Source organism: Haliaeetus albicilla, chromosome 9 (assembly GCF_947461875.1).
Source record: "Haliaeetus albicilla chromosome 9, bHalAlb1.1, whole genome shotgun sequence".
Lineage (NCBI taxonomy): Eukaryota > Metazoa > Chordata > Aves > Accipitriformes > Accipitridae > Haliaeetus > Haliaeetus albicilla.
This window is the reverse complement of record NC_091491.1, coordinates 36,122,213-36,150,031: the sequence shown is the minus strand read 5'-3', so window position 1 is coordinate 36,150,031 and position 27,819 is coordinate 36,122,213. Positions and strand designations below refer to the sequence as shown.

Sequence of the window (27,819 nt, the reverse complement as noted above, 5' to 3'; positions counted from 1 at the left end):
CCAAAATTTCATGTTGTCACTTAGACTACTATAGAAGCTGCTAGAAATATATATTTTTTTTCTGTTTTAAAGCTGTACTCCATAAACCGTACAACCAACAGCCTTAACAATAAATTTCATGAGCACTTTTAGGCCCTGCTGTTGAAAGTGCTTTCAAGCTTGGTTAGCTTTATGCATGTGAGTACTTCTTATCTATATCTCAAAAGAACTATTCCTACACTTGAAGTTACAGGTATGGACATACGTAAGTATCTGAAGAATAAGCGCCTTAGTCTTGCAGGGTTATTTATTTTGAAGCAACTATTCATGTCTTTTGCGACCAACATCTTAAGTGCTGTCAAGTTTCATAAACTCTTGAAAGCAGGGGTCCCTGTTCTCAGTATAATGAAAACCAACCTTCACCTTTACCATCTTTCAAAGGTCTGCCCACCCGCAGATACTATTTCGTATATACTTATAGTTGTGATATGACATTCAACTCCTGTTGAAACAAAGTCAATTTTGCAATTCCCGTGCAAACCCTGGAGCTAACGGCACAGACCTCCTCCTGCCCTCGGCAGGCGCCGGCAGAGCCAGGGCTTCCACACCAAACCCAACTCCTCCAGTTCCGAGTGCAGCCTCTTGCCCTCTCCCTTGCTTGTCTTCCTCTGCATGAAACCATTTTAACATAACGGACTGGCAGAAGATTAACCTGGCAGATAGATCAGCATTTAGATGGGTTTAGCTGTTGTGGAACCACAGGCTAATAGTTACATTCATTTATTCCTTCAGCTGTCTTCTAAGGAATGGTAAGGTCACACAACGACACTACAGAAAGCACCACAAAGGGGTTCAAAGAAAAAGTCTTCCTGCAGTCTTGGGGAAGTTTTTGCAGACATATTCCAATCTCTTCACTGAATGCCTTTTTCTTTGGAGCGACTTCTTCAACCTCCCCAGCTCCTCCAAACACTCCTGCCATTTCTGGGCTAAATCCGCTCCATAGATAATCACGTTGAAGTGTTGCACCCATGGAATTTCCCGGCCCAAGAGACTTGGCGCCTGCAGAGTTGTTCTCCTAGAAAAAGTCTCTTACATGTAAGAATACTTGACGTAACACAAGAAGGGTGCATTATACCTTCAAAACACAGTATGAGATATTCACCTAAAAGTAGACAGCATTAAAAAGAATGGATTTAAAACACCTACTTTGTATTCCCCTCAGGAGACTATGAGGACATGACTTAACTGTTGACGAGCCCGCTTTCCTGGAGACTAAGTAACTGTGCTCACTGCCTATCCTCAGACTTTGCCTGTGTCAGCTTGTAATAAATGGTAATCTCCTCGATTCTCTTCTTCAGGAGACCTTTTTAACTGATCAGTCTGTTGATCTTTGTCAGACTAACCACGCAGTAAGAGATGGAGCCAAGAACCCAGGCAGAGCGTTTTTCAGGATGCCTCTCAGAAGGCCACCATGCTGCCTCTTCCATAGCCCTTTTTGGTTACATCCCGCAAAATTAAATCCATCGCAGCAAGCTGCTGTACGATAGCCACAAACAGATACTTCCCAGCTTTCTCTAAGTTTCTGGGTTTTGCACATTCCTTTTTATATATGTAGATATACATACATATGTAGATAGATACATGCACACACAAGCACACCCATATATAGTCACACATATTTCTGCACACACACACACAGGCCTGCTTCAATGACTTGTAGAAGACAAAGGCAAACTGTTTTGCTTCTAAAACTTGCAGGAGAAGCCTTGCAAGGTACGATGGAAAATCCCTCTCAGTTGAGCTACCTGCTCCATCACATAAAAAAAAAAATTAATTTGCTAAAGCCTTTGCGGAAATCCTAATGTGATCTTTTGCTTAGGCCAAAGGTCCAGGACTTTCGATTTTTATTTTCAACACGTTCATTAATCCTTGTGACTGTGGATTAAGTACCCAGTTATGGGCCTCTAAATGAACCTTTGAAATCCTAGAAAAAGTAGCATTATACGCTAATTTTCCTTCACTTAACAGGCCCTTTTTGTTAAGCCTTTGCATCTTTCGTTTGAGACTGTGAGGAACATTACAGTTGACTGGAAGAATGGGAAGGAGAACTTACACCAACTTAACACAGTCATGCTCTCTTTTAGGAGGCTATACCACAGTATAAATATTTTATTTTTTAAAAAAATCACCAAAAATTACGATATATTTTTAAGGAGTAACTGATATTTTACCCTATTTAGTTGTCGGTTAACATATCATATATGATGCAAAAAAAAAAAAAAAGCATCTTTTCATTGCCTTTAAAATAGAAAAGTAAAGAAAAAACACAAGAGGATGTGTAACTTCTGTGTTTTCCTATTTTTTTTTTAGTACTAAGAAATGGAACTGACAGTCATGATTAAAAAATGATCAAAAATGCTAGTATCATTTCTCAAGGGAATCAGAAATTAATTTCTGATTCAAATATATGTATTGAACATGGGTGGCCAAGTTAACCCAAGTCCTGTTTGGGAGAAGAATACAAACTGCTTTCTTCAGGTCAACCTCTGGCCCATACTTTGCCTACAAACACCAGCGAGAAAAACAACATAATAAAAACCCATAAAAGTCTTTTTTACTATAAACCAGATTAAGTTATGATTACTTTTGGGATGATGAAGAATGTGACTAGCTTGTCTCTTAAATCCACGTTCAAACTGTTTCAAAGTTAATTAAGAGATGAGTAATTGTTTAGAAATCTCTAGAATAATAAAATATAACAACTTATAGCACAAAAGCAGCCCTTAAAGAAAAGAGGTGGGGAGTATTTCACTTCACCAGAAGTAACAGTTGAGTATGTTTTATGATCACTGTAACAACTAGCATGCCCTTGAGACTGTGCAATTCTGAATTTCTAATATAATTTGTAGGGGGAAAATTAGGACAAAATGCAGTAACATTTCAAGTACAGTCTCTCAGTATTTTAAAATTTTATGAAGTATAAGGACTAGGTTAATATGGAATGAGTCATGTTTTTAAGAGAAGCAGTAACACAGACCTGTATTTTAAATCGTAACTACAAACATGCTCAACTAATACAAAATAAAAAGAAATCGGAGTAGGTTTTTGTTGGAAAAAGGTCAACAACAACAATGAAAATTTAGCAATAATAGAAAAGGCTGAGAGCACTTCTAGTTTCAGCTTTGGAAAGTTAAAAGACCAGGCTAAGTGACCAGGTAAAAATGATGCCTTCGCACTCAAAAAATCCATTCCCACCAGCTGAACTTCATCCCAAATCAAGATAAACTTCACACATACGAACTCTGAGCCTAAACATCAGGCTATTAAATGACATACACAACTTGGTGCAGATCTTCTGATTTCAGAGTTATATTTGCTTTACTTATGCTGCATTACATTTCACTCCATGATGTTGTCTTCAAGAGTCAACAGAATCACTTACTACGCTTCAAAGTAAAGCAATTACAACTAAGCAAACTCTCTTGGAGTGTCATCTCGCTCACGGGGCAAAGACGGTGGAGTTGCAAAGGTGTAAGTAAGGCTATAATTTATTTACATATTCTTTAGATCCATGCCCACACGCAAACCAAAGGAACCCAGCTCAGCTCTCATATCCCAAATTGAGTTTTCAAAGCTAGTGGTTAGAAATACTATCCCTTTAACTTCCGTACTGAGCACAATGATTTAGAGATGCTTGAAATACAAAACTCAGGCTGGCACTTTATGAATTTATTTCTTAAGGCTAATGCCGCAATTACCATTCTCGTATACCTCAACTGTGACAACACAAGATACCAAAACTGCTGAAAAAAAGATTATTTGATCAAAGCTGAAGCAGTAAGTTCCAATCCTTCTCTTCAGACCTCACCTCTGCCTTCCATCTACACAACTATCAGGAAGCATAAGTAAACCATAAGGACAGTCTGCAAACATGAACCTCCAACGGTCTATAACATTGAGTAATATTCCAGAGACGGAATAAGAAGATTGCATCAGCCAAGCCCCTTTCTAAGGAAGCTAAGATTTTTTAGCTTCACTAGTCTTATGCCATCAAACGTGCCGAAGCAAAATACGCCTGGCACTGCGCAGGTTTTTTAGAGGAGAAGCCGTTAGTACTGAAACAAACTACAGAGAGCACCCAAGTGGGGGCAACAGAGCACTCAGCTGGGCTACAGCTTGCCCCAAACAGGCTCTTGGCCAAAAGAGGAAGCAAAACCAGTTACCAACAGGATGAGCTGTGTTATTGTCAAGTCACACTTCTTGCTTCAAAATTAACATGCTAACCCACCTTCCACATGACAAAATCTAGATACAATTTTAGTATTTTTATCAAACAGAATAATGGGCTACATGTTTCTTAAAAAATTAAAATAATCCACTTGTGTACTAAAAAGTAGGTATTCTAAAAATACTATCTCCAATACAAGACAGTTTACAGCGTATCTGCAGGAAGGAACCACGCCACCTTCAGTCAGTTAAAAAGGTACTTACCATTGGCAGTGCATTGATATGCAGAAGTTTTCCTTTCGGGTGCCTCTTGCCACAGAAAGGTGATGCTGACAAGGAAGGAGACAAAATAGGAAACATTAATATTTATTCTTTTGAAAACGGTGGTGTTAACACAATAAAACGTTATCCAGTATGGGCCTTCGTAGCTCTCGCAGCCTGCTCTGTTCATGGAGCTGAGGGATTACCACTGAATTTGTATACAGCCTAAAGCAGCAGCGATCAGGCACAGAAGAGCAGGCAGAGCTGGGGTTTTGCATATATCCTGTCACTACCCACATCACACGAACTGCTCCCGTGGGGAGCCTGAAACACAGACCTTTGAACAAATAAGCCTGTTGAATGAATACTTGTACCATCAGACCTCTAGACAGTCGCACCCATTCAGCAGGAGCACACACAAACAAAACAACCCGTGTATAAAAATCCTGATGTCTGGATTTTGCCTTAGCTCTCCAGAAAAAGCTTTGGGAAGCTAACTAGGAAAAGTAGGCAGCTTACAGTATCTTCTGCCCATGCCAAATTTCTTCCGGAAATAAACCTTAGCTGCCAACTCCTAAACACTCTGAAAAGCCCCAAACAAAAATCAACATTCCAGTGGTTTGACTTCCAAAATAGTTACATCCACTATGAGGCAGTAAAAAAAAAAAAAAATAAAAAAAATAAAATCCGTTTTCCTAACACATATTGCACTAAGAAACTCCTTTTATGTACACAGGTGTGCCTACGCATCCAGATAGTTACCAGCTCCTGCAGTGACTTCAGTAATTAAAAAAAACAGCTCATACTAGTTGCTGGCGACATTTGACAACATGTACATAATAGAAGTCTTCCTAGTGCACTATTCAAGAGAAATCTTTCCCATCTTCAAAAGCTGAACAAAAACATAAGCAAAAAAAAAAAAAATCCATTTTCTCCTACATTTTAGTAATTTTCTTTACATATCAATAATAATTTATGCATCTAACAATAAAGTAGTTAAGCAAACACATTCTGATGTCCAAATACATGCTAACTCCAGCCACTGTAACATCCACTTTTATTCAGTAATGACAAACAATTTTTATTCACACTAATATTTCTGAGTGGTTGCTCTCCATGCAAATACTCGCCAGACTACTTCTCTTTAGTAAATAATCTAATCGCCCACTCAAAGAGCAAGAAGGGGGACAGATGGACATGGGTGACTAATGAAGAATTATCAGACTATTTTTAGATTAAACTATTTACAAAGCATCTGTAAACTGTGCTCAAAAACTTCTACTATGAGTAAAGAATAACTACGGTTTTGGGGCTCATAATCAACACAGAGTTCTTGCATGCAATTTTCAAGCTCAGCCAGTAGGAAACGGTTTATTATAAAGCCATTTTGGACCCAGCCAAAAAAAAAAGAGCTGCAGCAGTTGGGCTTATTGTATTCTTAGAAGATCTCACCGCACCACCAAGGCAAGTGCAAGCAAGAGGAGAGGCGCTGCAGAGGATGTTGAAGAATGCAGGAATGCTGGCAATTGAAAGAATTTGCAAACATGGTCTTGTTTCCTTGCTTAGTTGTACTGGTGCTGCAGAAATTATGTAAATAGGCTGAGGAAAACTCCACTCCTCAAGTGGCACAGTTTCCTACGCGGAGCTCCTCGGAAAGGTGGTTTTTTCCACACCCAGAGCTGCAGACCAGCAGAGAAGAGAAAGCTTTATCACCTCGTTCGGCAGACCCCATAAAAAAAACCCTACTTGCTAATAACCAGAGTTTTCCTTAAAAACAGAACAAAACACCAACTGACCAATATTTTTTTAAGAACAGCCTAAATCATTATGAAAGCTGTGTGCAGAGAAAGGCAGAGGAGGGCTCTGCTGCCCCGTTCCGAGTGTGCCGCGTGGTTTGGGTTATTTCACTTGGGAAGGAACATGGCAAACATAAATAAAAGGATGATTGCACAAACATAAACCATTTTCTTCAATGAAAAAAGGCTTTCTTCAGTATACACTGCCCAAACTGTCTCCTTCCAACACCTCTTTGCCCTTGTGCAATCTTCTGAGTGCAGTACTTATCGTCAAAGCCAGAGAAGGAAACCTTTCCGTCTGATCTGTGGAAGAGGCTTCTTGTCCTTCGCTTTGTATCTGAACAGGGCAGTGACATGGAAAGAAGCTGGAAGCAAAGACTCAAGAGAGCAGAGAATGAGAAAAGAAAGGGTTCACTGACTCTGCTTCATTCCTCACTCATGTTAATTGGTTGTAGGCTCCAGTTTTAAATAAGGGCACTTGAAATGACACGTAAACATTCAGAAACTCTGCGATGTCCTTCTTCAGAATACAAGTACTGAGTACAAATGCCTCAGCAGCAGCTTTTTTCGTTCCAAATTTATCCTATTGGACTTTGTCATTTTGGCATGTACCTTGAAACAATGCAGGTGACAGCTATAATTTATTGATTTTAGACTATCTCTCGCCTTTATATACCAACCTGTTACCGTGATTTAAACAGGTGACCAGGTGTAGTAACAGCTACACTACGTGACACTTAAAAATAATCCACCAGATGCCCTTGAAGTTGATAAAGCACACCTGGGGAATGCACAGTAGCTTGTGAGTTTGGATCCTTCATCTTGGAGGGGCTGGAGGGTTGACCACTGACTGATGACTAATGCCTTCAGCATCGACTGAACACTGCTGCCCTCAACTTAAAAAGAAGATTTTGCTGCGTGTGTACTGAGCTGCTCCCAGCCAGCGCTCACCAGCTTTTCTGCACAAGAATGACACACCTGATGCCCGTGTCCCCCCATGACATCAGGCCAAAATGCTCAGTACAGTGTCCAACATCTCCTCGGGAAGAGCATCCCGCTGCGGCACACAGAGCGGCAGCAAGCCCTGAAGCCATAAACTCGAGACCTGCTTGCATGCAGAGGTGGCAAAAAAGGTCCAGGCAACAGGTTGCACGAGACAGGCAGCTCCCATCTGCAGGGCCAAAACTAACACGCCAAACCAGCTACCAAAAAAGTAAATACCGATCCATGCTGCTAGCATGGATTGGGCTGCTGTTATCAACCAAGTAATAATTGCGTGGTACAAAGACGAAACCACAGATGAAAACAACCGTGGCACCGCACAGTGACAAATCTGGTTATAAACACATAGCACAGAGGTACACTAATGTTATTCTTTACCTGTTTCCAAACATAATCAGTTCAAAGCAAGGATCTCTCTAAAAGCTATTTGCAAAAACGCTTAACCATTTTCTTCTAGAAACGCCATCATTTATGCTCTTTTCTCCTACCCATCCATTACACTGGGTTCATGCTATGGCTAAAACAATGTTTTCTGCGTGAGCTTTGAATTGCTTCTGTTCCTCATGTGAACTTGTGCGCTCATGTTTTTCTTCTAATCCTCTTAGGATCACACTGTTTATACTACTTTCTGAGATTTTGGTGCTATTTGAGCTCTGACAACAAAATTTAGTCATTAGATGTTGTGCTTTGTGAATTACAAAAGCCTTCTAAGGACACAGTATCTTTTCTTCTAAATTCTCCTCGAGTATTCTGCTTTTATCTGGATTCAGTATCTGGAAAGAGCGTCCTAATCAAAATAGAATTAAAAATAACTAAATCCTGGATATTCCCCTCAGTAACTAGGCTGCAAAAAGCATCAGACAAAGCCTAAATTGAAAACTAATCACTCCATTGAATCCTTCCTTTCATTTGATTAATAGGCATATACAAAACTAGCGGTGATTCTACCACTGCCGTGCTTGGAACATAAACAGAGAAAATCAAAATTATTTCTTTTAATCACAGCTCCACAGCGATGTATGGCAATCTTTTTTAAACAATTCAGCACTTCTACAATAACATCTGCTTTTCAGATCTAACACAGAAGCTGAACTGAGACAAATACCAACTCAAAAAATTCAAGAGAAACAAATACATATGAGCGGGCAAAAAAAAAATTTTAAAAAAAAATCAGCACCACTCACAAGACAGCATTAAAAACTGTCATCACCTGCAACTAGTTGGTCGCAGTAGGGTTCCTAGCGACAAAATAACACACGCAGACTGCTCCAATACCCCACTCTGGGAGCATACAGTGGCACAGCACTGGGAATATGCTCAGATGGAGGGGGGGGGAAATCATCGAGGGTATTTTACAAGAAGCCTCAATAGGGAACACTCAAAGTATCCGAGACCTGCCCAGAGACATATCCACCTACATTCCTCAACTCTATCTGAAATGGCTTTTCTCTGTCAGTTGAAAAATTTTTATTTCCTGATCTTTGTTCTGTCTTTAGGCCTTCATTACTTCAGAAATATGGAAAAACCTGACACAAGCTAACTTTCTGGATGTTTCAAAGAAGAAATGCTTAACTTACATATTCATATCACACAAAAGTTGCACAACTTTCCACACTTAGAAATACTCCTTCATATAACAAGCTTCTGTATGTGTATGGACGTATATGACCCAACTATTAAAACAAACTGGGATATCTGAGGGGATAAAGAATAAGAACTGGGTAAGCAGACAACACTGTTCTGGAGAAAAGATCATCTGGATACAGGAACCACTTTTCAGAAGAGCACAGAAACAGGTTTCACTGTGCAATGAGAAAGATAGGAAAAGTCAGACCAGAGCAAAAGATTATTGCAGCAGCTATGTACAAGTTTAAACACCAATTTCTATAAAAGTAAAAAATTGAGGCAATCGCAGAAAATAGCTTATAGCCCACTGAAAGGAAAGGAAGCTAAATTACTGGAGAGGAAACCATCTTAGCCAGCTCTATTAAAAATACATAACGCACCGGAGTAATCTTGTCAATACCAATCAGTTGGTAGCACTGGGGAAGGAGGGAAGGCAAGCCGTGCTGCAGCATGATTTCACTTGCAAGGCATTTAAATGAAATTCATTAGTAAGTAACCCAATTCACATAAACTGGAAGTTAAAAGATCCTAGAGAATGAAGTTAAATCCAGTCTAGACCGGGAAAGAGTATAAACAGTTATTACTCAAGGCACTGAGTGTTATGTGAAGGGACTATTGGCCTCCAGAGTAGTCACAAAATCCCACTTTCACAGACTGCTACATCTAGGATGGGGGCCCACCTATGTAAATTCAATGTAGTTTCTAATTTGTGGTGCTTGTTTGTTTTCTGAAAATAGTGGACATGATGACTAGTGACATACTGCTAATAATAGTAGCATATTGATAAGTAATTTTTTGTGGGTTTATTCTAGAACTGAGTTTTAAATTTAAATTCCTCACTGCAAGATTAATCAGAGAAAAGACTGAGAATAACAGCCTGTCAAACTGTGTGCTCTCAGCAGACTCACCTCAAATTGGAAAGAGAAAAAAATTTTCCTTGTGTAAAAAAAAAATAAAAATCTGACATGTAGCATTTAGGGGCCACTGTTATTCTCATTAAGTTTACTATAGATTTCAAATACACACTAAAAACTGCATCAAGACACAAACAAAATATACCACTTTAAAAAAAAAAAAAGAATATTTTTTTTCCATTCCCTTTCCTCAAAGTAGGAAGAGCCATATTTCCCATGATACTAATTCAGCCTGCTCCAGCTTGCCAAATCGACTCAGCCATGCTGCTCAGCGACAACCCTTCCCTTCACCATGCAGAGCCCGTTAACTCAATGAGCCTTCACAGCTGAACGGAGGCAGGCACCTGCTTTTGTCAACATAGCAATGTGTTTGTAGGGAACTGATAGTTGCAAGGTTACCAGGACTTTTAAATTGGTCTCCAGTTTGGGGATATGGAACAAAGCTCAAACTGCTTCCCTAGGAAAAATACCTTTTTCCCTTTCCCTGCTAACAGCGCCTGCCTTGTCTGCGTTCTTAAAATATTTGGAACAAAATATTCCTCTGCTTTGGGATTAATGGTGGTCTTGTATCTAGATTATGGCAAGCATCGGAAATAATTACAGTGGGGCAAAAGCACAACTGTACATGTTTCTTAAGGAGCTTAATTTATTGAATTCATTAATATTCTGTCTCAGATGTGCCATGCTTTGGGAGGTGGGATACATGTTCTAAGTAGACATCACGTTTGGAACTGGGCTCAAAACATTTAAATAAGGAAATCTCCAAAAGTAACAAGAGGACATGACAATATTGTGTTATTTTCAACCCTAATGAATGTAACCACCATTCAAGCCCTGCCTGTGTTTCTCTCAATATCGGTACCACTATCACCCTTACTTTTTTGGGCAACCAGAAGTCAAATGGGGCATTCTTCCAGAGTAAAAGTTCGATCTACATTTTTGTCGAGCCAAGCTAATGAGCTGCAGAGGACATTTAGACAATGCAGCGGGACTTGGGTTCTGCTGCAAGACACGGCGTTTGCAGACAGTTTGACGTCAACAGGCTCAAGAAGTCCTGCTGTGGCCACTGACCCTGAACATCACGTACACCCAGTGTTGTTGAAGTTGTGGCTCTCTTCCTATCTGAAAACACATTTGGAAGGCTGGTTGCCTTCCATCTGCCTTCTGCACGAGCACTTTGCACGGTATTTGCCCTCGCAGCAAAGTATCAGGTTTAAAAACAGATGTGTACCAAAATTTTCTAAAAATCCACCTTACTTGTGATATTGGGCATGTAAAAGTAACAGCACAGTCTGAAGAACTGGGATCCAAGAATTCTTTTAATACAACCCTCAAAATTATGAGTTACTTTTAATACTCAAAAGCACTTAAAAATCCATAGGTATGAAAACATTTTTCTGAAAACTTAGTCATACTGGAGGTCAAAAGTAAAGTTTGTGGTGGAGCTTGAGCTCATATACTCCAGATGTTCCTGGGATGCAGCTCCCCTAAAATAAGGTGTTTATAACACGTTCCAGATTCTTCCTAAAATTATTATTACTATTATTATTTTGTGCAAAGCCAGAGAAAAACGTAAGCCTCTCACGCTGCCAAGAGACATAATACTGACTGCCCTGAAATCATCCATTAAGCATAGCAAGGAATAATTAAATATTTTTTTCCGAAAACACTGCTCATCAAAAGCTGCTGCACTTCTGCTTACAGTCCCCTCTCATTTCCCCAGAGATTTTTCAAAACTGAGTGACATTTGGCGCATGATGTACTCATGCAGTAGCACCACCTTTCTACAAAATTCTGTGACTTGGTCATATTTTCACACAAATAAGCTACAGATTAAGCTCTTTCTGCACAGGTAAACCCTGTGATTAAGCAGCAGTTCAAGCTGCCCAAGACCAAGCAACATACAAGGAATTTTTCCCTTTTTCAAATCTCTACATCCTACCACCAGTAGACAATATCATCTTTCCTACAAATCCTCCTGCCTCTGCCCTTTCCATGCTCCCATCGTTTCTCTTAATGGGGTAATTTTACAGCGTTATATGAGGGCTCTGACTCACAAGGAGTTAAAACCTACCCGGAGAGGGCTGCCGCTGTTCATGCACTGGTTGTCCAGCCATCCCTGCTAAAAGAACAACTTATTCTAACACAGCAGCTACTGAACTGTGACAAATTGCAGACTAGGGTATAGGAAAAAAGACTGTGCCTCTCATTACCATGGCAAGCTTTCCTACTCCACGAGCAGGTAAGTCATCCCTGCAGCGGGGGCTAAAAACTTGGAGGGCAGAGGGGACAGCACACTCGTTCCCAAATCAGCTGTCCATCAGAGCTCAGAGCCTGTAACTCACCTGAAGGTTTTGGTTAAGTTTTATTCTCAAGCCACATCCTAGCCAAAACCTACCTGCTATTCTACGGGGAGACCTTGGTACCCCCCATCTACCCACTCCCAGTTGAGTGCTCTCGCCACTTGCTTTCCCCTAAAAAAATGGAAAATAATAATTTCTACCACTCAGCTCCTGAAGCATCCCGCTGCAGGGTCAGAAGAGGATAGCACTGGCTCAGGAGAGGAAGAGGCAACACAGCCCTGAAAGGGAAGAAATGCGGGAACAGCACTGCCCTACAGCTCCGTCATCAAAATACACCTCTGTTTCCAAGGGATGGCTGGTGCCTTGGACAATGATAGGGATCCCAGCACAAAAATCTCACAGCAAACACGGAATGATGTACTAAGTAATGTGAGTCATATCAGAAATAACACAGACACTAACTGTATTTTATATATATATACATTATTCTGTTGTCTTTTCAAACCATTTAGATACCAGAGCTGAGAAACTACGTTTGTCTGTCACACTGATTGAATAGGGAAATACTTGCATCGATATTAGACTTATACACGGAGTAAGAGACACCAAAACCTGTTCCAAAGAATAAGCTGCCTACAGTACAGATAAACATAGCAAAATATTTACTGCAGCAGTATGGTCAAGGAGAATAGCCTTTATTAAATAAATGGATTAAAGTCATTAATCAACAGCAGCATTAGACTAATCTAATCATGCCACTTGTTATTCACCTTTTTTTTTTTTAACAACAGGACCTAAGCATGATCAAGGAAAACAAATACATTTGATTCATCAATGACAGCATATTCAAAGGATTTGACGAGCATCAGGAAATGAAGCCACAGTAGAGATGTCTCACATAAAGACCATCACTAGGCTATGATTAATTGATAACAACCTAACAGTGCCCTTATTCATGTCTGTCTTAAGTAAAGTAAGGCTTATCTACATGTATACAGTTAAAATATTAAACTATGTACCTCCTGCCCTAGGTGGTCTATTCTGAAATAAAAAAAAAAGCTTTTCCTAAAAATGCTGTACATTACATTAATTAACATTTCAACCACTTCGGGCTCTCCTACTGTAGGAAAATGTTTTTCCTTATTGCAAATGGGTGCAAAAAAAACCTAAGCAAACTTAATTTTTTGCCAAAATGAATGAAGTCAGTATTTTTGTTTCATTGGAAATGTTTTCTGTTGAATTTCCTATAGTCATTGCAGCTGTATAGCTCAATTTATAGCCCCTTTGAACTAAGGTATAACATGTACAGAGCAACACATAGCAGGTGTTTATCCTATAAACAAGTGGAAGTGTGATTGGATAACCTATTATGCTGCTTTGCAAACAGTTTAAAAAAGTGAAAAAACTTGCTAATGTTAGTTCCCCAGCACTTTGTATTTTCCTTTATACAAGACAAAAGATTTTATCTGAACAAAACTCCATGAGACCTGAATGAGACCCAAAGACTGGCCATACCGGATCAGGCCAAAGGGCTCTCCGGCCCATTACCCTCTCTCCAGCAGTGACCCAATGGCAGATGCCTAAAGGAAGAGTGAAAACAGCACCAACGTGATCTAGTCCCCTAAATAACCTCCTAGCCTCTGGCTATTTTCAACTCAGATGACTTTTCAAAGCACAATTTGTTTGGCTTCTCTGTATTCCCTCAAGGGAATTATCTTCCATTAACATTTTCAGTCCCATAAACATTTAGCATCTACCTTTTCTGGTAAGCAGTTTTACAGGCTCCCTGCTCAGAAAAAGAATAGCTTGTGTCTGTCTTTACAGTTTTATATATCTGCTTCTTACTAGCTTAACTTGACATTCCTGTAAGAGAAAAGGAACCTCTATGAAATGGGGAATTGAGCATCTAACATGGTAAATGTTAAAATAATGCCATTAAATTTCAAGACTATTTTTGAAAGAGAATCGGTCAATATGTGCTCATCAGCATAAACTCACACCTACAAAAGAACTCAGTTTCTTACATATTAGGTTTTAATTCAGGAAGCTATTAACTTCTAAGTCTTATCTCCACAGTAATCTGGCTAATACTCTTCTCAGTGTCTCACCTTTCCACTCTTATTTTCTCTTCTGTTCTTCAGCAGAGCTCCCTGTAAACAGGGTTAATAGCATCTTGTTTTCTCTGTAATGGGTATGTCCTAATAGTAACTGTAAAGGATATGTCAATGCTATCAAGAATGACTTGAATTTAAGCTTTCTTAAGCTATTCTGAAGAACTGACACTAAATTCACCATTTTCAAAAGTATCCCAGTAAAAATGAGTTTTGTCAAGCATGTTATTTATCATTTTCAAAATCAATACAAAAATTGAACTAGTTACTACCTTCTGCATTAAATGTCTTTTTAATCTCAGTGAAAGTCTACCTGATAATTTGGAAAGCTGTTAATGGATCAGGTCTCAGGCACAGGTAAGTAACATCTCCAGCCAGGAGAAGACACACAGCAATTTAACAGGAGCAATAGTCAAGGGCAAGAAAAGATCTACATTTTAGATAAATCTACTGAAGATAACCCAGAAAAACTTCCCCAAAACAAAACCATGCAGCTGAAGAATATTTAGTTATGAGAACCAGCCTATGCTATGGGGCTCCTGTTATTTTAAGCAAGAGTAGCAAGGACTCTGGAAGGAGTAATTCTGCCTAAGGAGACATCTAGTGTATAGCATTTGATCTAACACGGCTTCTCCCTTTCTTTACTTTTTGATTCTTATCTTGATTGTTTCACACCAGGAATCTGAAATTGGCTGAGATGCTCATCCTGCAAATCTCGCTGTTCAAACTAGAATAGGCTCAAGACAGGATTTCACCATTTGGAAATTTCATTTTCAGAATTCTGCCTCTGCAGTTGCCTGCAGAATTCTCTGCAACTACTGTCAGGACTTCATGAAAAAGGTGGGTTTGGGGCTTTTTTTTTTTTTTTTTTTTAAATCAACTTGTATTTATCAATGGGATCTACTAGACTCAGAAAATAAAAAAAGACTCAAGTCCTCTAGTCTTGGTCTTTGGGAAAAAAACCCTTCTTTAATCTTCCAACTTGTGAAAGAGAGAAAATTTACCCATGCATTAATTTTAAGATCTGCTAGATAGCCATCATCACTGAAATTACTTGCTCCTTGCATGTTTTTTGCTGCTCTGATATAGATTTACTAAAGCATCCACAGACTAGCCCGGTTTTCATTTTTAAAAAAGAAAAAAAAAAGTGATGAATGTCTATAAATTTTAAAAAATTTAAACAAAAAAAAGCTATGCCTCTATTTTCATTTTGAATATACAGATATTTAGTTCTTTTTATTGATGAAGAACAAATTGGAGGCCTGTACATTTTGCTACTTTCCTTTGTGATCATGCTAACATGCACTCATTAACCAAGGAAACAACCGACAAATGCTCGGGTGAGGAATATCAAACACGTTTGTCAAAAATACTCCACCTAGCAAAAGTATTTCCCCTCAGTGTCAGACATGTCAAATATTGGGGTCTGGTTCATCTCCAAACAGAACACTGTAGATATTATTTTAGTCACACCTAGTCAAGGGTTTTTCTTCCCTTTTTTAAGCGTGCTTTTCAAGCATGCTTTTTTGGCATGCTTTTCAAAGTCAGCAGCAGGATTTTAAAATGGAACAATATGATGTATTTAGCACTATCTAATAGATACACAGAACCTATACAGCATTGTGTAATAAATGCATGGAACTTGACAGCCCAATAATGATGTATCTTCCATCAGACCACAAGTAATAACCTAGGTTTACAAGCTGCCGCACCTCAGAAGAGACTGTTTACCAGATCAGATAAAACCAAGGTTCTATATATACTTTTTTTTTTCACATTACAAATGCAATAATTTATCAGACTTTTTCTTGTGTCTTATCATTCTTATGCCTAAGGAACAAGCAAAATCTTGGAATTACAAAAATGTCTCAAACACTAGCACTTCTGACCCATTTAACACATAGAAAATTTTTTTTATACCAACTTCATCCAGAAATAAATCCACTTACCATATTCTCACAGGAATACTGCTACTAGACTGATTTCGACACCTTTTCAGAGAAGTTTCATTTGACCCTCTTCGACTGTACGTGTGGCCACAGGCACACTGACTCTCCCACAAAAATGAAAAGGATGCTATTTCGCTAGTGACATTTGTAGACTAAACAAGCAAAATTTAAGAGCAATTAGCACTATTTGTTCTTTTGTCAAGTAAAGATAATTTCCTTGTGGCATTTTTAACTAAACAAGTTGTTAATGCAATGATTCAGAAAACATTACTACTTTTATCTTTTTGTTCCTAATAGTATCCTCCTGTAAAGCAGTAAAAATAAATCTGAAACTACATTCATTTATTTTAGCCTGCATATGAAGAGTTAATTTTTATTACTTCAGTGTGTAAAGACTTTACTACAAAATTCTTAAGTGACTTGGACTATTGCCAGTCCTCAATATGACACATGCCAAACACTATTACCAAATTTTGAAGATACTGGCTCCACAGACCAGCCACAGACCACCCATGGCCTCAGGGAGCAAAGATGAGTGTGAATCAAGGCATCCAGCCACAGTGCAGTGCAAATATTTCACACCAGAGAAGCAACAATAGCATAAAGTGTTAGTAATATATGTACGATAGTGATCTACAAAGCCTCTCATCACTGCATAAAATTCCACTGTCCCAGCACACACTATATAGCCATAAACCGTAAGATAAGGGAACAGAGGTGAATTCTAGCAACATGGCGTAATGAAACTCAGTATATGCACATATATGATGGGAAATGTAAATACAGGTTTTACTTTGTGGCTTGCAACTGCAACTTAGGGATTCAGCGTTTTGCTTTTGTTAGTATGTAACAAAATTGCCAATATGGCAATTTGATTTCACATGTAACTCTTTACGTAAAAGTATCTCATGTGACACATTTTAGAAAGAGAGATGTATTTGCAAAATGTTAAAGGCAATATTTGCAATTCTTTTGATTAACAAACCAGGAAGATACTACTGAAAATCCAAATTATCTGCTCATCCTTAGTTACCAGAAGACTTGACCTGGTGAGGTCATTACAGCAGTCATATTTGAGGCACTCCACCCAAACCCTCCTGTGGGTTTTTTGGTTTTTTTTCTTTTTTAAATTAACCATTTCTCACTGCTAACTATGAATTAACAATGATATAAATCAAGTTTAAAGAAGAGACGTTTCCTAAGCCTTCCAACAGATAGCTGCAGTCCTGCCCTTGCTATTACCCCATCAGCTGAATAAAATTACCAAGATTCAGACGAACTTCACTGTGGCTACTCACAGCCTGGAGGTGCGTGGGAGCATTCCCAATACACCTCTCGCAAAGCAAAGGTACGGGCACTGCCTGAGATAAGCAGCTGAGTTATTCATGTCCAGAGAGAGCCAAAAAAACAGACTTGAGCCATGGTGAACTTACAAATTCTGGTAAAGGCACAGAGCACAGACACTTACGGTATCAATATTAATCATGTTTAGAATTAAGAAAGATTAAAACACAAACCCTACAGATACCACACAATAAATTCTAAACCTCACTGCTTGTTATTTTAACCAACTGGAACAAAACAAAAATAAATGATAGCACCTAAAGAGAACCGGAGTGCTGTAAATCCGGCTCCGGCGCAGCCCGGTACCACTGCATCACCGGGGAATCACAGCCTGAGGAGGAGAACAGAAGAAGAGGGAATACCACAGAAGTATTTCTGTTTGTTCTTTTTAACGAGTATTTTTTTCATCTTTGCCAAAAATTTCTATTTAAAAAAAAAAATTAAAAAAATCTTTTGTTACTCCTTAATTGAAATTCTTCACTGCGTTTTCACAACAACAGAACCCCACTGTAGCATCTTTAGCATGTGTGCCGACTATTACAATCTTAAGAAAACAAACAGCTTTTGCCATGATACAGTTTATCTTGGATCATATAATTTTAAGGTTGAGATTAAAAGACATTGGTTGATATCAACCAGATCTGAGAGAAAGAGAGAAATCCAGAAATCTCAGTGATGCCCTAAAACAGCTGGCTGAGTCAGAGAGGGTGCACGTGCTCTGATACACGCCACATTTCTCGCAAAAGCTCCTTGAGGGGAAGGCTGCATCAAGTCACACGGGAGATCCTTCAAGCATAGGAAAACCTTCAAAACTCAGGAACGCAACACCAATTTACAGAAAAATCACTCATCGCTATTTCCCCTTTCAATAGAGTAGCTTATGGATTGCTAGAGACAAGCAGGGAAAAATAATTCACGACCCTCTCTCTCGTCTTTGAAAAGTAACGATGGTCAGAGTACAACCCAGTATCAAACTATTTACAGCTTCAGAAGTTAAAACTGGTCTTTCAAACTGACCAAAACCACACACAGAGGCAATGCACTCAGGAAAGCACTATTTTGTGTGCTCAGCAATGCCGTATACCGGTTCCACTGACCCTCACACCTTAGCTTGAGGCTGCACTGCAGGCTGGGAGAGCTGAGCCCTGGGCAGCAGGAACAGCACCACTCGGGCCAGGGCGTTTTCAGAATACATACCACCTGTTAAGATTGAGTTTAAATTTTAATTTCAAATTCAATTTAAAATTTTGGCAACCTATACCAAAATCTGATTTAAGCCACTATAATAATTTCAGACAAATGAAATATTCAAGTAATACATTAAATTTTAAAGAAAGCTAAACCACTGATGGAAGTGCTGGAAATCACAGACATAGCATTCACAAAGAGCATTTATTAAAAGTGTTAAGTGGTAAACTTTTACAGTGGCATAGGAATTATTTTTAATACCTCAACTAGTTTGTATTCAACTGGCTTCCGTATTATGAATGTACTCTGTAGATTCAAGGGCGAGAAGTTTATCTGCCAATTATAAGATGGCAAACCCTAATAATTCTGAAATACTGAAGAACAAAATCAGTTCATTTCACTACTTACAAAATAGTGCTTTTGCCTAGTTTTAAATGCAAAAGTTTTTATAAATAGTCCCTCTTCATCCAGTACACTGCAACAGTAAAAACAAGTGAAGATTTTGTGCATTAGATACCCACTTTCATCTAAATGCAGTTTGACACAGCAAATAAGAAACACGCTATTCATCAACTTCATGCAACTTCATTAAAAGTCATGAAAACTTAAATAATGTGTATAAATGAAGGCTAAGTTATGTGCTTTAACAAAAGCAGAGCAAAGCAGTAAATCAGCCTGATTAGCAAAAGAAATACTAGTTTTACTACAACTCAATACTAGTAGCAAATCAAACATTTTAATGGATTCCAGCACAGTTATTTTCTTGACAAAGTTTGATTTCTCCAAATCCAAAACAAAATTACAATCAATTACTTCAAACAAGGGCTTCTGCGTGTTAATTAAATTGTTCTCACTTTGACCTACCCTGGGCCTAGCAGACACTTCTTCTGGTATTAAGTAGTCAAAGGTGTAAATTAAGGCTTGAAAGACCTCCTTAAAACAACATCTATAATAAGCCTTGATATTCAAAGAGCAGTCCAACACTTTCAAAAGAAAAAGATTTTAAATAGGGTAGCAAAGGCATGCAGCAAAAGGTAGTCTCTGTTTCTGCATGCAAGTCATTGAAAACAGATCCAAGGAAAACCCTAGCGGGACATGCCCACATCCTGAGGTGGTTGGTGCTCCTTCAGAGGTAAAACAGCGAGCACCAAACAAACGATTAAGGAAGTTTAACTATTCTGTTCTAACAGCCAAGTGACAGATCAGGAGCTCTTACATGTTGGTATTCTGGAAAACTGTAACTTCTATGCTGCTGAACAAAAGAATATCATTTATATAGTGACAGCATCTATTACAATTATTTGTACTGTGATGGCACACCTGTAGTTTAAGGATAAAGGCAAAGTCTGCAGAGAGATGTAACACAAGGAGCACAGAACCACCCCAGTGAAGTGAACGGGGCAGCGAGAGGGGTAACGGGAGGCGACGGACACCCCACACTGCGCACAGATGAACTCTCAGAAATTGCACGTGTAGCAAAACTGCTTCTGCTTCTCGCGTCAGCCCCAACCTCCCCACACTGCTAGTACTGAGCACTGCTGACGAACACAGGTTTAAGCTCTTCGATGTGCGGGCAGCCAGTCTCTGAGCATCCAACAGAGCAGGCAGGTCCAGAGGCTACGCAGGACGGAAAGGAGAGGGTCCTCAGAGGGCATCACTGCCCTCCTGCGAGGCGACAGCAAGGCTGCGTGCCACCAGTCTATGGATTGTGCAATGACAGGGCTCCCGCTGGGATTTACGTCCAAAAGAGAAAGATTCCTAATACCCTCTACACATTCATCTTTACACTTGGGGAAATCACATCGGCACTTGAAGAAAAAGAGCAAACTGCGTTCTCAAGTTCTGAGGTGTTAGAATTGCTCCTTCTCCTGTCCTGATAAAGTACTGCTTTCCAAATGAATTTTAACATATATGAGATTGTCAAATCCACAATTTATAAGCCTGCTCTATTTTGCAATAGTCAATTTTGCAGCCTTATTTCCAGTGATGGGTATTAACACACCACGGATCACAAAATTAGAAATACAGAGGTCAATATTTAGGCATTACCAATAATTAGAAAAGGCAGTCTTCTTCAGGTTTTGTTCTGGTTTTTTAAGTTTAGCTTTCTCATTTAATTCTAATCCAGCAAACATTCAATATTTAAATAAAACACAAAACTGTATCCAGACCATAGCAATCTTCAAGTAATTACACTGAGAAAGAAGGAGAGAATAAGAGGGCAATTGCCACATAAAGTCACCTGTCTTAATCGTACCTGCAATTGTTTTTGTATTTGGTATGCATTCAAAACTAATCTTTTTGTACTTCACCTCCGTAATTCATATGCAGCAATGTCACACTTGCTCTTGCTTCTGCAGGCAAGCGTTCCTCAGAAGTCCACTTTGGATATCATAAAATCTCAACTCATTGACCACTAAGTTATACATCTCATCCACAAGTTTCTTTACAGTTCCTCCTTTGTATCCCTTCTGGAACATCAATAAGAAACACCGATGACTAGACCAAGAAGACTGATTTTAACTACAAACAATGTCAGAAGAATAATAAAGTTGTTCCCATCTGTATGGTAGCAAATAAGGAATCAATAACAATATAAAATACATACATTATAAAAAAAATCTCAGAAACCCCCTTTTGAATTTAGGTTTCACTGTCTTACATACTTCAAAAGTGAAAGATCCTGAAAGATCAATGCAACCTGTAAGATACTAAGGTGCAGAAATCAATAATATTTTTTTTTAAAAATATGGTAAATTGTACAGTAGCAAACACTAAGATAAATCAAATGGATCTTCATACAAGAAACAAAATAGGTTATAAATCAAGCATTTCTAAACCTCCTGTATCTTCAAACAGGGAATGTGGCAGAAAGAATGCATGCCAGAGAAACTGTTTTCTAGTGGACATTCAGGTTTTTTTTCATTTCAAGTAAAAACTTTTATTAAAGGAATGTGATCTCTAAGGATTTACCTCTGGGCTTCCCCCCCTCCCCTTTAATTTTTAAAGAGCTTTCTGAAATTTTGCTTTGCATTGAGTATCACTGGTTGGGGATGGTAAAGGAAGAGGGCAGTACCCTTTGACCAGCACATACAACCCTTTCATTACATTTTGGAAGGATCTTTCTTACAGTAACTTTAAAAATCTTTAGCTTATAGCACCGAAGTCTCATTTCAGATCATTCCTGGTTTGGAGACACTGGGGATTTGCGTTCTGCCAAGTCATTCCTTCTGTGAAGTAACTGAGCTCAGACACTGGAGTCCCTCAGCAGAATGTGCATAAAAGGATCCAGCAAAACAGGACTGGCATCTAATTGCCACTCTGGCTCCGTCAACTTGCTGTTGGATACACTTTTATTCAGTTCAGTGCCTGAGAAATTTCCAAACAAGGCAGAATGAATCTGCCAAACCCTGATCTACATCCACACCACAAGGACACTTAGGGACTGTTTCTAAGAATGGGACACCATTTCAGAAAGCTAAGAAAACAACTCATTAGAGCACCAGGAGAAAATCCTTTTCTCCTCAGACACTGCTGTGCCATGTAATAGAAAATGCTGTTAAACAAAAAAAAAAATCAACTGCAAACAAACACAGATAATTTACTGAACAAAAAATATCTTGCAGTTAAGAGACAATATAAATTACCATATGCAGACAACTAGTATGCCAAAAGGGCAGGCGGCTTGCTGCCCCACAAAAATAAAGCAGCAAATGCAGAAAGAAGGTTACTGACTATGTTTTGATTTCAGCAATAGAAATTTAAAATAATCCAAAATTGAGGATGTAATTGCCAAAAGGAAGAAACAAACAACACAGAAAAAGAATAATCAGGACTGGAGAAAAGGAGATTATCAAAGGCACCTGCTATCACAAGAATAGAAATGAGATCTTTAGAAGCCCTGAAGGACTCCTTACAGAAAAGAAACAAGAAAAGCTATAAAATAACCAAGAAAGTGATCATTACTGATTTGATCATTTTGGCACACAAACAGAGATGTACTAGAGACGGTAGAGACTGCCAAAGGGAATAAAAAAAAACAAGGAGGGGGGCAGGGGGGTGGTGTCCTGTATTCATCTTGCCTATGCCATGCTAGACGCGTCCCCCCTCTCCGCTGCCTCCATCCAAACCCCTGCAACCTGTTGGTTCTGCGTCGGCTGCATCACTCTCACACTTCACAGCTACAGTGCTCCAGGAAAACAAAGACACCGGGGTGTAAACACCTCTGTGAGACTAATGCATCATCTTCTAAAAGATTTCCACCAATTGCACTGTTGATGGCTTCAGCCCCAAGACAGCATTATTTCTTTATTCAGAGCAGAAAACGCACTGTATCAAAACAGAGCATGAGTTTCGCTGTGCTTTTCCACTCTGACCAGAGCTGTTTATTCCCTCCTTCTCCCTTGCCCACGCACACTACAGTGTACTTCAGTTGCCTCTCCAGAAGATCACGTTCCCAGAATCTGGATTGATCAAACATATTGAATGCACTACTGACTTCCACAAATTAAACAGGTATCTCTAAAACCTAAGTTTCTGTAACCATTTTACTTACAGAACTTAAAATTCCCATAGAAGGAAGATCCTGTTTGATGTTTGAATCCTTTACTGTAGGTATCTCAGATACAGTGTAAATACTGTTTTAAAACAAACAGAAATTCTATACATTTCTACTCATTTGCAAGATGATCAAAACCAGTGAGAAGTTCTAAGGAGAGGACTTTAATTTTGTTCATTCACCCTCTGCATCTACTGACTCCTTGAGTTCACGCAAGAACTCCCAAAGCCTTTGGAAAAAACAGAAGAGCCTCCCACGTAGGGATGGAGAGAGCACACATGATTTAATAACCAGAAACTACGTATGAGAGATCTTTCTAGTTTTATTTTTAGCACAACATATCTGTTGGTAGAAAGGCTGTATTTTAACACTGAGAGGAATGTAATGGGAAATTTATTTTAAGCATACAGTTCCAGCAGGTCATAAAGATTGTATCATTATCCTCCTTGGACAGTAACTGGCAATAAGAATACATGCTCTTCTCTTAGTTTTTCTTTCATTGATGAGTTGTGAGGAAAAAGAAATGCTGTTCATCCAACATGCTGTTTATTTAATATTCAGCTTTCCTGAACTCTTCTTATGCAAAGCACAAATGCTGATGATCAATTATTTTAGCAATCATAGTTCAAGCTGAAATTTTACACTCTGTAAACACATTATCATGACCACCACATTATGCATTTGAAAAATTCCAGTTGCAGCAACCCATACAAATGAACACGCTGCATTAGGTTTACAGTAAAATTCTGTTCTGGCTAGACGTACAGGGTCGGGGGTTTTTTTCATAACAGTAAAATGAATGAAGCACACATACGCTGAGTATTTTTCTATGTGGGATACAAATGCACACATTCATACACTAAAACATTCATGCACTTGCCTTAAATATTAAATAAAAATGAAAAATATTTATACTTATGTCTAACAAGAAGTTATTTCAAATATTAGGTTATATGTTTTTAAAATTAAATTATCAGACAAGATAGAAAAGTCAAAGGAGAGGCACTGTCATTTTTGCAGGAAAATTTCCTGCAAACTTCATCAGGTTGATGACAAGGAGAACTAAGTTTTCCCGAAGCAACCGGTAGATCTTTGGGAGCAATCTAGAACACCCTCACTCTTAGTGGGTGGCCTAATACATCCTGCAATGTAAGTCTATAATTAAATAAATATTTGCAAAATTCAATTTAGACTTTTTATGAGAACATTTAATGCACATAAAATTGGAGTGTAACACACATACTGCATTACATTTCGCTGATAAACCAGAACTTTTCAAATCAACATTTCACGAAAATGCTTAGCAAATAGTTTGACATTTAATGCCGCAAATAATAGTAAAAGGCTAAACAGGGAAAAAGTGGGCCTGTTGCTGAAGGAGGTGGATGACTTAGTGCCAGCAGACGGAGATAAGGCTGAGGCTCATATCAGGGATTATCTGATACAACCTGACCCACGGTACCAGATGGGCTGTGTCCAAGGGTGCAGAGAGCCAATGCCATAGCAAGGCCACTATCATGTTAGAAAGCTATAGAGATTGCGTGGGTCCTCAATGACTGGAGCAAGGCAGATCTTGTGCCATCGTCAAAAAAAGGGAGAGCAGTAGAGGCTACTACCCCAACTTTAGAAAGGCTGCCACAACATTCACATATCCAGTCCGGGATGTTGTCATCCAGGTGAGAGACCACCAGATGGGTAGAAACCTGGCTGGAGGGTTGGGCTCCAGGGGCAGTGGTTCTTCAGTTACTGACCTGGAGGCCAGTAACACGTGGGATACTGCGGCCATCTATCCTGGGACCTGGCCCATTCAACGTCTCTATCAACGACCTAGAGAAAGCCAGGGAGTGCACCCTCATCAAGCTTGCAGGTAACACCAGTCTGGGGACAACTAGCAGCTATGCTTGAGAGGAGGGCTGCCATCCGGAGGGACCAGGAACCCACTGCGATTCAGCAAGGACAAGCACAGAGTGCTGCTCCAGGGAGGGAACAGCCCTTGCGATGCCCCAGGCTGGGACCCACGGCCAGGGAGCAGCTCTGCGGAGAACAGCCCGCGGGTCTTGGCAGGCAGCAAGCCGAGCACCAGCCAGCGGCGTCCTGTACTTGCTGGCCTTCTTGATCTTACAAAGCTTTATGCTGTCTACCCACTGCCTTTGGAGTATTTGACTTTGAAACCTTAATAACATTATTTCAGCAGTTCTTTCAGAAAATAAAGTAGCCCTGGTAGAAAGCGTGACACCAGCACATCCATGTCCAGTAGGTACTGCTAGCTGCGGATTTTTTGTTTCCGAAATGTGCACTCTTGTCTTCAGAGAGAGCCAGTGCAGAGCCTTCAGCAAAATAACTGAAAATTGTGATTCCTGTGTCTATAATTAAGCCACGATTGGCACTTTAAGGGGCACATTCTACAGTCCATGCTGCAAAAGTATATACTATGCGCATGAAAAAGCGCCACATCGTGACTGCAATGAGCATCTATGCTCGTTTGCCAAACGAGTTCCCTGAATTTGTATTTAACTCTTCCTTAAACATGCTTGATTCCTTATCAAGCATGTTAAAAATCAAGCAATTGCAGAGTCCCATAAATATAAGTGACTATTTGAATTTTCATTAATATGGTACTTAACACGCAAAACCAAATTAATTTATTTCCGCATGCAAAAATCTGAATGCGTTGGAGAGACAGCGCATGCTCACACACGCTTGGAACTGAGCAAACTGTTACAAATTTACTGGAAAAATTGTATACTGGGCATATGTAATAGGCAATTTGTGAACACATAATTGCTATTTCTAACCCAAACCAAAGCAACTCTATCCAAGAAACATGTTCATATAAACACATTATTTTATATATATATGTATATATGCACACACACACACTTTTAAATATTTTATACAGAAGCACATTTTGAAAGCATGAAAAACAAAACGTACTGGGGACATAAAGAGCCCTGCTTTGTTTCCCCTAGACACAAGGCCAGCTAAGCACGTGTGCCCACACTGTAACCAATGCCCCCCTGCCCCGAGTTATCTTCTGCCAGGAAAAAGAACAGCAGCTGCACAAAGAGAAAGTTAGAGGTTAAACCATGAGCATCTGGAGGGAAGAAAAAGAGGCAAGAAATTTTAACATTAATGTCTTCCCAAGCTTGAACAGCAGCCCTACCTGCAACCCATCCCATCTTGCCAATATTCCAAGATATAACATGTATCAGACAAGCATACTGAACTAAATGACACACTTTAATTGTATGAGCACAAGGCTTCTAACATTTATGTAGATAAAAATCAGGTTCAGAACTGTTAAAACATATTCTCTTAAAACCTAAGGTTTAAGCCACAACCTGAGGTTAAAGTAGATTTAATTTGGCAGGGTAATGTTTATAGTGTTCCTAGAATTTTCAAATACCTGCAAAACTCCTCTCTTTTCTCTTTAGCTAAGTAGCTGCTTAGTGTAAAATTTCTTCCCACAGTAAAACTCAACCTCTTAACATAAAAAATGAAAAAAAAAAAAAAATCATAAACATTCACAAATTAAGGTTTCAAAAAAGAACCTATGACATGTACCTGAGCAATACTTGGCAGTTCACAACATACTCTCATATAATGATCACTTTAGAAGAAAAAAGGTTAATTAAAGCATATGCTTGGAATATTAGCTGAAAGGTTGACATATACTATCATTTGATTTCCACTGCTCTTCAACAGAAATCCTCTTAACTAAGCCTGTGCAATCAGACTATCTACTCCTTAAATAACCACAAAGAAAAGCAAGGCCATTTTACTTCTTGAAGTCTCAGTGTACATTCCAGGACTCCTTATACTTTAAGCAAATGGCAATAAAAAACAAAGGCATTCTTATTTTGAAAGCATTTTCGTAGGCTTAGAGATTGTGATTGTACATCTTCAAAATGCTTAAGATGCAAAACACCAGTGCCACTCATTAAAAAGCCCACACTTTTTTACTGCTCTATGTGCCTGTATCTTTATATAGACTATAGATTTAACTAGGTTATATCTAAATTTTGCAATTCTTTCTGCATAGCACTTCTAAAACATGGCCTATTCCGTCCATCCATACAACTGAATTTCTTACCCAGACTTTCATTATCTCATGCCTGAGCTTATGCTGGTCCTAGCAAAAGCAAGCTTGCCCCACTCAGATCCACTTAGGATCCTTCTGAAAAGATCATTATCTTTTGTCTTGCCACATCTCTTTGTACTCCTTCACCAGCTTCACTTTCTAATACCTCAAACATAACACACTTACCAGGCTTCTCTTTTAATAGCCAAGAAGGGCCTTTGCACTTTGCTTATCACTGATTTGGTACCAAAGGGCTAACTTCAGCTACCTCCAAATGGCTAATGATGCACTTGATGTATTTTCAAATGAGCATCAGCATGCTTTCTCACATTGTGCTCATTATGAGAGGTGCTCCCAAATTTACAAGTCTCCTTTGAATCTCTTTTCAAAAGTCTCCTTTTCCATGTCAGCTACAAAAACTGTGTGTTCAGTAGCTCCAGGTGACATTTTCTTCTATGAATTTTTCTTCCATAATGGCTT

The 27,819-nt window shown here is 39.1% G+C and overlaps 1 protein-coding gene across 2 annotated transcripts in view; it reads right to left on the bottom strand.

The window, feature by feature from the left end:
- The window catches only part of TBL1XR1 (TBL1X/Y related 1), a 119,383-nt gene that overhangs the window by 63,332 nt on the left and 28,232 nt on the right, over positions 1-27,819 (bottom strand). For both annotated transcript variants that reach the window (XM_069792697.1, XM_069792696.1), the window contains exon 2: positions 4,471-4,535. The gene's annotated coding sequence lies outside the window, so the exon portion shown is untranslated. The remainder of the gene's footprint in view (positions 1-4,470; positions 4,536-27,819) is intronic.